This window comes from Silene latifolia, chromosome Y (assembly GCF_048544455.1).
Source record: "Silene latifolia isolate original U9 population chromosome Y, ASM4854445v1, whole genome shotgun sequence".
Lineage (NCBI taxonomy): Eukaryota > Viridiplantae > Streptophyta > Magnoliopsida > Caryophyllales > Caryophyllaceae > Silene > Silene latifolia.
The window spans coordinates 166,597,602-166,607,526 of record NC_133538.1 but is presented as its reverse complement, the minus strand read 5'-3'; the positions used below and the strand labels follow the sequence as shown (position 1 = coordinate 166,607,526).

At 42.6% G+C, this 9,925-nt stretch overlaps 1 non-coding gene across 1 annotated transcript; it reads right to left on the bottom strand.

Annotated features, from left to right (window-relative positions):
* Positions 1-1,540: 1,540 nt before the first annotated feature.
* Positions 1,541-1,646, bottom strand: LOC141635979 (small nucleolar RNA R71). Its single transcript, XR_012540627.1, has one exon. It is a non-coding gene; the product is annotated as a small nucleolar RNA R71 (small nucleolar RNA).
* Between the last annotated feature and the right edge of the window lie 8,279 nt (positions 1,647-9,925).

The window sequence follows — 9,925 nt, the reverse complement described above, 5'->3', positions numbered from 1 at the left end:
CTACTGTAACTTTTGCTTCTGGATTTTCTCGCTCGGATTTAGTTGTTCTTTACGCCGGATTCTTGCGATTGTAATCTCTTACTCTATTTTAATCCTAATCTTTCAATCATTTGCTTTAATTACTTGTTTCGTTCCTTTTTAATTCCTGCCCTAATCTTTATCTATGCAATTTCATTATTATTTCATCATGTCTAATGTTAGTTATTTCATTGTTATTAGTTTTGATAATATTAATAGCATGAGTAGCTAAATCATTTCATGTTGGGATTAGGAGATCTACGGTAGAAATGTGACGATGAAGTGAGTAGGTTAGATGAATTATTTGTGAGATTCTCTCCCCATGGCAATATAATTGTATTTACCGATTTAGTTGAGTGCACGCTTCTGAGTCACCTTTTAATCTGGTTAAATTTAATCCTGGATCGGAAGATTGGACTAAATAGACCTGCTATGAATAGTAGACTACCCTGACGAGGACGGAAGTTAAGTTAGTGGAAATCTAGGATAGAAAGTGGACCGGAAGGACCTTTCCATATCCGTCTCACGGTAATTTATATAGACTATTCGCAGTTGAGTAACCGGACTACCATAGTGAACCGAAATCCTGACATGTCCCTTCTTTATTGATAGTTTATCTCTACTTTTTGCCTTTACTGCTCTTTCCTTGCTTCTCTTTCTTTTACACCTTTAGTTTAGAAAATCAATTTACAAACCCCCCATTTTGTGACCAAATAGACGGACTCTTTACAGATATCTTGCCTCCCTGAGGAGATCGACCTGACTTCCCTAGCTATATAGTTAGTTTAGTTAGTTATTTTTGATAGGTATACGACTGCCCTATCAAATTTTGGCGCCGTTACCGGGGAGGCAATTGCCCTATCTGTTTTTGTTTCATTTATTTTATCCATCTCAGGGAATTCTTATTCCTTGAGATAGTTCTTATTTATTTTCTTTCAGTGTTGTGCATGCCCATGTCAAACAGGTTGGAGTTAGTTTCACCTGATTCTGAGCCAGAGAGACTGTTCAGGCATAGACTCCGTCTACAAAGAGAATCACGAAAAGAAGACTTGAGTACTTTCGAAACCGAACTTCAGCATTTCCTATTTACAGAAGATCAATCTTTAGTAGAAGATAGTCTCAGTTCTGTAAACCAACTAGTAAAGATGCCGAATATTGCAACTCATTCGGAACCTAAAGCATCATCTATTTCTAAAGGTTTCAATCTCTAGACCGAGGATGGGAATACTTTTGACATCCGTCCATCCTATATCAATCTGGTGGAGAGAAATCTCTTTAGAGGTGTGGCAGGTGAAGACCCGAGAAAGCATATGGAGGTCTTTACGGACTACTGTTGTACTATCCCCGCCACAAAGGGGGTAACTCAAGATAAGATTAAGGAGGTGCTGTTTCCTTTCTCATTGACTGACTCAGCCAGGGAGTGGCTGACTGACTTGGACCGTACGACCGCAAGGGATCACAGACTGGGAGACCCTTGCTCTTCCTTTTTATAAGAGATATTTCCTTCGGCAGTGCACCAATCAGCTGAGGGCCAAGATCACTAGTTTCAAGTAGGCACCAGATGAAACGTTCTATGAAGCTTGGTGCCGGTTCAAGAGGTTGGTGAGGTCTCTTCCTCACCATGGTTTTGATCCGTGGTTTATGTCCAATCGGTTCTACAATGGGTTGTACGATGATCACATAGCCATATTTGACGCATCATCCAACGAAGATTTCAAAAGAATACTGATGATGATAAGGGATGGGCGATTATTGAGGAGATGGCGACCCATTGTGCCAAGTATGGGAACCCAAGGGATGGTATTCGAACAGTTCACGCGGTTGATAAGGCAGTCGTGGCCCAGCTGGAAGCCGTGAATGCTCGTTTTGATAAATTGGAGCTGCATTTTGCTGGAGAGCCTCAGACGGTCCATTTGCTTACTAGAGGGGAGACCGTCACATGTGAGAGGTGTGGGAGCAACGACGATTATACTGCTGTTGGCTGTCTTACAAAGAAGGAACAGGTCCTTGCTTTTCAACAATACAGGCAAAGAGGGGGTTCCTATTATAATAACCAAGGGACGGTCCATCCCAATTTGAGGTGGACAGGTCAAAATGTGCTCAATCCTACCCCTCCTCCGCAGCAGCAGCAGCCATATGTCTCTCCTTATAAGGCTCAACAAGGCTTTCAGAAGCCTCCTTCCTTTCCTACACCTAATCACGGTGCATCATCCTGAGGTGGGGTGAGCGAGTTATCTGAGTTGAAGACGATGTTGCAGTCTTTGACAAAGCAATGGCAACTAAGTGACCAACAAAAAGATGCATCCATCAAGTCACTTGAAACTCAAGTTGCCCAGTTAGCCGAGAACCGATCCACGAGGAAGCAGGGTCATTTACCGTCACAAGCTGATAAGAATCCACACGAGACGGTGAATTTAATAAATCTGAGAAGCAGTCATTCATATGAGGGACCGGAATTGTTGAAATCAGACCCGAGGAAGGTAATTAATGCTGATGAACAGTGCACGGTTGAAGAAAAAGAGCTGACGACAAAGAAGATACTCGATCGACTGGTTTCAGGTGGTCGATCGAGTGAAAAAGCTGAAGAAAAGACTTGATCGAGTGGAATTTTTACTCGATCGAGTGACCAGGAAAAAGAACAGCTCGATCGAGTGATTTTATTGAGCATTCTGCTCGATCAAGTGATATTTTTGCTCGATCGAGTGATGCTGATAAAGAAGACCTCGATCGAGAGCCTGCTAGTGGTCTATCGAGTGAAATATCGCCTGAAAGACCTCGTTCGAGAGGTAAGAAGTCTCGATCGAAGGATGTAGAGCTTGATCCAGCTGATACGTTGGAGGAGAGGAACAAGGGGCTCGAGATACCCATCACGGTACCCTTCCCGAGGCGTCTCTAGAACATAAAGGCTAATCAAAAATTCGGCAAATTTGCCGAACTCCTGAAAAGCTTGCACATCACTGTGCCATTCGCCGAATTGCTGACACAGGTACCCTTTTACCTTAAATTTATGAAAGAAATTTTATCGCGTAAGAGGCACATTAATGATCATGAGACAGTAGCTTTGACCGAGGTAGGGACGGCCCTAGTTCAGAATAAGTTACCTCCCAAACAGTCAGACCCGGGTAGTTTCTCAATTCCGTGTCACATTGGTACCTACTTAATTGATAACGCGTTATGCAATCTTGATGCTAGCGTGAGTGTCTTACCGCTGTCTCTTGCTAAGAGACTTGGTTTGACCAAGTTTAATTGCACAAATATGACTGTTCAGATGGTCGACCGTAGTATATCACGGCCGTTAGGTGTCATAGAAGACATACCTGTTAAGATCAGAAGATTCTTTATTCCCGTTGACTTCGTTTTACTTGACATCCCCGAGGACACACATACCCCTATCATTTTAGGGAGGCCATTTTTATTCACTGCCCGTGCAGTGATAGACGTCGGGGGCAAGACATTGACTTTTCAGGTTGGGGACGAGGAATTGATTTTCCATAAGTCTAAATTCCGAAGGGCTCCCATGCAAGCGCAGCCTTGCAATGCCCTCTCTTCTACTGATCCTCTTATTGACACTCCAAATGAAGATTTGGAATATTGTGCTGCTATCGTGACCCCTTCGCCTCAGATTGAGAGCAAAAAGGAGGAAAGTTCGTCTGTTTTCCTTGCTGTAGGTACAGATGAAAATATTGAAGGAGCTATAAATGATTATTGTGCAATTAATGTCAGTCAAAGTGGGAGTGATGACGCTAAAGCTGGTAAGAAAGGAGTAAGGACGAGGAAAGTTTGCACGTATGTGGACGTCAACTATTCTCCTCCTAATGATTCAAATATAAGCTCGTGGAGAATGAAGAGGACGGTTAATGTTGCTGAGGTGACGTCCTCCAGTCAGGAGCCTTCCGAGGGGCTGCTGAATTGCTTTGAGAAGTGAGCGGGGAAATGCCCCGTGTAACAAATTGTAAAAACAATTTTTAATTTCCCGTCGGATTTATTTATTGCATTTAATTAGGACAATTAGAATTTAGACATTTTTAGCGTAGTTTAGAAGACTATAGACTATTACTATTCATATTTGGTATTTTGGGATATTTTTGCGAGTGTTTTTATGCAGGCTTGGGGAATAATACGCAAATTCAAAGGCTTGCACGAGGAAAAGAGCTCGATCGAGTACTTTTTGTACTCGATCGAGTGAAAGTTGATCGATCGAATGGTTTCTTATTGCTCGATCGACAAAAGCTAAAAAGGGGAGTACTCGATCGAGTAAATTTTTACTTGATCGAGTGAAATATATACAGGAACTCTCGATCGAGTGGTTTTAAATCACTCGATCGAGTGATTTTGCAAAGAACACACAGGGAGTCTCTTTAACTTCCTTCTTTTTCTTATTACTTCCTTTCCTCTTTCATTATTTCGCCCCCCCTTCACCTTATTTGCGACCAAAAATCCCCAATATCTCCATTTTTATTGCCCTTATACCAAATCCACCACCTACATTTTATTCATTGCTATTTAATCGTCCATTGCCCTCTGCTTTCCTCTTGATACTTGCTGTTTTACACGGTCAATTAGAGGAATTAGGGTTTGTGGTTTTTCGATTAAAAATCGCCATTCTTGCTTGTTTTGTCGATTAATTGCTCAATGTGTAGGTTCCTCATCATCAAGTAAGTAATTCCAATACTTCTTTGCATTTTAATTTCTTTAATTTTGCCTTTCTTGAAGTAAATTAGGAATTAGGGTTTCGAAATTCATTTTGGGTCGAATTTTTCGACTATTATTGTGATTCAGTGCTTATTTTGCTTTACTTGATGATTAATTCCCTTACCTCATTGATTTTCACATGTTTACTTCGAATTTTATGGGAAATTTGTGATTAGGGTTCTTGTCAGTTGAAATTTTCGACTGTGAATTGGGTTTTCCCTGCTGCCATATGCCTAATATGCTTCAATTGTTGCTTAATTTGTTGCATTTGTCATCTGCTACCCTTCCCCTATCGCTGATTACCTACTTCATTCGATTTATTGAGGAAAAATTCGAGAATTAGGGCTGCCAGTCGAAAATTTCGACTATTTAGGGAAATTCTCTTCTGTTTTCATGTTGTTTCTTATCAGTTTCCCCTGCCCTATTTGACTAGGATGGATTCTAGCTCTATGCCTTCTACGAGCTCCGCTGCCAGTCCGTCCTTGTCTAAGGCGGTGGTCCCTGCTGTCACCACTGCCTCCACTTCCGTTAGTACCGCAGCCCATGTGTTCCTAGTTTCTGCTCTTGGTACCGTTTTTACTACTACTAGCACTGCTGCTAGCTCCATTTCAGCCACAGCTGCTAGCACTGCTGCTAGCCTTTTTTCCTCAGTGGCGGTCTCTGCCGCGTCCACTGCTGCAGCTTCACTTTCACCTGCAGCCGCAGCTGCCTTCAGAGCGGCCCTAATACCTCGTACCATCACTGGACGGTCTTCTACTTCAGGTTCTAGAGGCCGGGGTCGCGGTCGTGCTACACCTGCTCCTAGCGTCTCTGCTGGCACGGTCACGATTCGAGTGGACGACAATCTTGACTCCCACCCTGAGTACCCGCTGGTAATTTTTTTTAATGGTGTACATTGTACTAGATTTTATAACTTAGTTGACTGCGAGTTTCTCCCTACACGTTTTCTTTGTCGTACGTCACTTGAGACACTCGATTTCTATGAGCCAGATTGTGAGCTTTTATGGGGCACGGGGATGGCCGGACTCATCACTATGAGTGGCCATACCTTTCGGGAGCTGAGCCTTAAGTTCTTCAGCTCCTTCACCTTCTCCAACGGGGCACACGATGCTGCCCCCACTAGTCTTTCTGTGTCCTTCCGGTTGTTCAACCGGACTTTTTCGATGACATTGGAGGAGTTTGGTACTCGACTTGGACTTTCCTTTATTGGCGCCACTATTGCCTCTAGGAAGGTCATCCGTCAGCTTTGGCGGACTTTGGCCCAGACCACCTTTCCCGAGCGAAAGTTCGCTCAGGTCCACCTCCCCCCTGCCCGTTACTTCCTTAGGCTGATAGGGAGTACTATTTTTGGCCGAAAGGAGCCAAACAACATCAGCAACAACGAGCTCTCCATTTTAGACGGTTACCTGAACATCGACTGCGAGGGTCCCTTTACCCTCAATATCGCATACTTGACCGCCCAGTACTTCCAAGCTCGGGGAAAGAAGATCGCGGGCGAAATCGTCTGTCGTGGCATAGCCACCATTCTTGCCCGCTCTCTCCTCCAGGCCTTGCCTCGTGACCTACCGTACATTGAGGGAGATAGGTACCTGAGCCTAGCGTCTATGCACTCTCAGACCTGACTGACTTCTGACTACCGGACCTGGAAGATAGATGGTTCCTTGTCCGTAGACCTACCTTGCACCACTCTCCCTCGTCTAGCCCCTTTGCCTACTGTTGCAGGGGGGGGCCCGACCACCACCTCTACCCGAGTACCACCTACCGATCCGACCACCTACTACCTTACCCACTGCTAAGAAGCGGCGTAGACTTGAGACCGGAGAGGGATCCTCACCTTCCACGGGTGGCCAGACTTCCACGGCTATACCTACCCCGATCCCTACTCTTACTCCTACTCCCGCGCCTGCTGACCAGACACAGACACAGCCGATCCTACCGGCTAATTTTGTACCTCCTCCACCCTTTGAGGCGTCCTCGGTCATGGACCAAGGGCGTCGTGATGGTTTGTTGATCGAGATTGCAGAGAGACAGGCTCGTATGGAGAGAGACATAGCTTTGACTTTGTTCCCTCTATACAAGTATCACATACGGCGACACCGTCGGATCCCATAGGGTTAGCCACACCCTTCCTTTTACCGGTACCCAGCTGAGGGGTATCCGGAGCCTGCTAGTGAGGAGGAGGAGGAGGACGACGAGGACCCGGCGGCGGCAGCGGAGAGAGCTCGAGCTGAGCAGAGCAGGAGGAGAGAGAAGGAGGTGGACTCGGACTACACCGTGACGGTGGAGGACGTGACGAAGGAGGCTGACGAGTTGCTGCTGGTCTACTCACTTCCTCATTTTTCAGGCTGGTTTGGGGAAGTTCGTGTTTTGTATGTTTATTCTCGCTCTTTTATTTCTTTTGTCTCCTTTTTATTTTATTGTTTTTTATTCATTATTGGTATTATATTCCCGTTCCCCTGTCTATACCTGCTGGTGTATGCTGAAGGACAACCAGGGCGTTGTCCGTTTTGGTTTGGGGAGGGTATTGCATCCTTTTGAGCCTGCATTTGCATTTGTTTTGCATTCACGTTTATATTTTCAGCTTGCATTGTTTATTCATTTCAAAAAATTTAAATAAAAAAAAACCAAAAAAATTAGAATATTTCAAAAATCAAAAAAATATTCACGTTTATTTTTGGATATAGGTTGAGTCGGAACGGGTGATTTCCGTGATGATATTGCACTATAACTTGTTATTTTACTTGAGCCTTGCACTTTCATTGACAGTCAATAGCTTTGTCATACGGATAGTCTACGAGTTTTTCTTCAAATATTGCTGATTGTTTAGACTTGACCTGATAAATTGGCAACCTACTTTATAATTTCTGAGATTTAGAGCCCATAACTGGTGACATTCATGAGCAGTTTATTAGGAATTGAGAGTAGTACTCATTTCATAGCATGTCCATCATTTTTTCACTTTTATGACATTCGATTTCTTGTCGAATGCACACATTCGGGTTTGTGGTCGGTGTCACATGCAGGGAGGTGCTTGCAAATTTTCCTCTTTTCTTATATTTTTCACCCATTTAGCTCCACTTAAGCCAAAACTTGTCTTTTTGACCCATTAGCTACATCCCAAACTGAGCCTGCCTAGTCAAGCTAGTTTAGTATGTCTTTTGTGGTATGATTTTCCGTCTGCAGTTTGGCCCGTATCATTTTGATTGGAGTTGGTGTAAATAAAAGACGGAGAATAGAAAAAAAAAAAGAATTGAAAAGAAGAAGAAAAAAGGGGGAAGGAAAAAACGTGAAGAAGAAAAAAAGAAAAAAATATGAAAAAAATGTATGATTCACGTATGTCAGAAAAATGAAAAAAAATGGTTGAAAATAATATTTGATATGTATCAGTTGATTCATTTAGACGGTATTAAAAAAAGGGTAGTTTGTGGCCGTCTAACTCCTCCGTTCTTATTCCATATTTTTGAGGAGATAGTGTATGTGATTAGTGAGTTGTGTGCCAAATGAAGGGCACTTGTACTTTATTTTTCAGTCAGTTGAGATTCGGACTGTCTTATATGCTCATGTTTAGGAACTAGCTTGGTGCTTTTACCTCCACATTTCCATAACTTGTTTTGCCTTTTCTCACCTGAACGTCACTATTCCCATATCATTTGTAAGCCCTCGGCTGTGACGGACATTATTGGTTGGAGTGTGTGCATTGGTACTTGAATTGTCTTTCATTTTTGTTGCATGCATGCTATGTAGGTCGCAGTTAGGTGAGTGACTGTTTTTCTGTCTCTCTTTCACATGTATTATTCACCCTTTGCTTCATGAGAGAAGAGTGACCACGTGGGAGTCCGATTTTGTTGGTCTTGCAAGGTCGATAGGTCGGCTATATTTCTAAACAACTTATAACTCGTTTGCGTATTGATTTCGCATAGTCAGAATCGTTAATTTTTGTTGCATTAAACTGGTTCAAGTAGACAAGTTAAGCTAGCTCTGAGTTTTAATTTCCATTCCATTAGTTGCATTTTAGTTTACTCGAGGACGAGTAAAGGTTCGGTTTGGGGAGATTTGATACGTGCATTTTGTATAGTCTTTTTAGCCTATTTTAGCATGTATTTCCATGTACTTTTGTACTTTTTATATCGCATTATGCCCCGAATTGGCTATTTTGGTTCGTGTTGTCCGTTTTGTGGAAATGAACGTGAAAGTAGTGGAATCGTACCATTTTCGTCCCACTTTGCATGCATTTTGAGGAGACGGGATTTTTCGGAGCGAAATCTTGCATTGGGATGCGTGAAGGAACGGTGTACGAAGCAGTCGGCTACGAGTTGAAGCTATTTCAGAGGAAGAACACTCGATCGAGCCCTTTTATTGGTCGATCGAGTGGTTTTTGTCGCTGTGTTGGTCGATCGAGTGCTTTCTTTTACTCGATCGACAAAGCTGGAATTGGGTGTTACTCGTTCGAGTAATATTTCTACTCGATCGAGTAGATTGCCTGGAGAAGTACTCGATCGAGCTGTTTCAGACTACTCGATCGAGTGGTTTTGTCTTCCATGGGCTTTAATTAGTCCGTGAACTTGTTTTTAGTTATTGGACTTAGCATTTTTCTATTTAAACGTACATTAATTAGGTCATTAGGCATCTAATAATCAGATTATCTTTTATTTTCCAACTTTCACTGCAAAAAGACTACGTTGCTTTTTCCTCTCTACTGTAACTTTTCCTTCCGGATTTTCTCGCTCGGATTTAGTTGTTCTTTACGCCGGATTCTTGCGATTGTAATCTCTTACTCTATTTTAATCCTAATCTTTCAATCATTTGCTTTAATTACTTATTTCGTTCCTTTTTAATTCCTGCCCTAATCTTTATTTATGCAATTTCATTATTATTTCATCATGTTTAATGTTAGTTATTTCATTGTTATTAGTTTTGATAATATTAATAGCATGAGTAGCTAAATTATTTCATGTTAGGATTAGGGGATCTACGGTAGAAATGTGACGATGTAGTGAGTAGGTTAGATGAATTATTTGTGAGATTCTGTCCCCATGGCAAATTAACTGTATTTACCGACTTAGTTGAGTACACGCTTCTGAGTCACCTTTTATTCTGGTTAAATTTAATCCTGGATCGGAAGATTGGACTAAATAGACCCGCTATGAACAGTAGACTACCCTGACGAGGACGAAAGTTAAGTTAGTGGAAATCGAGGATTGAAAGTGGACCGGAA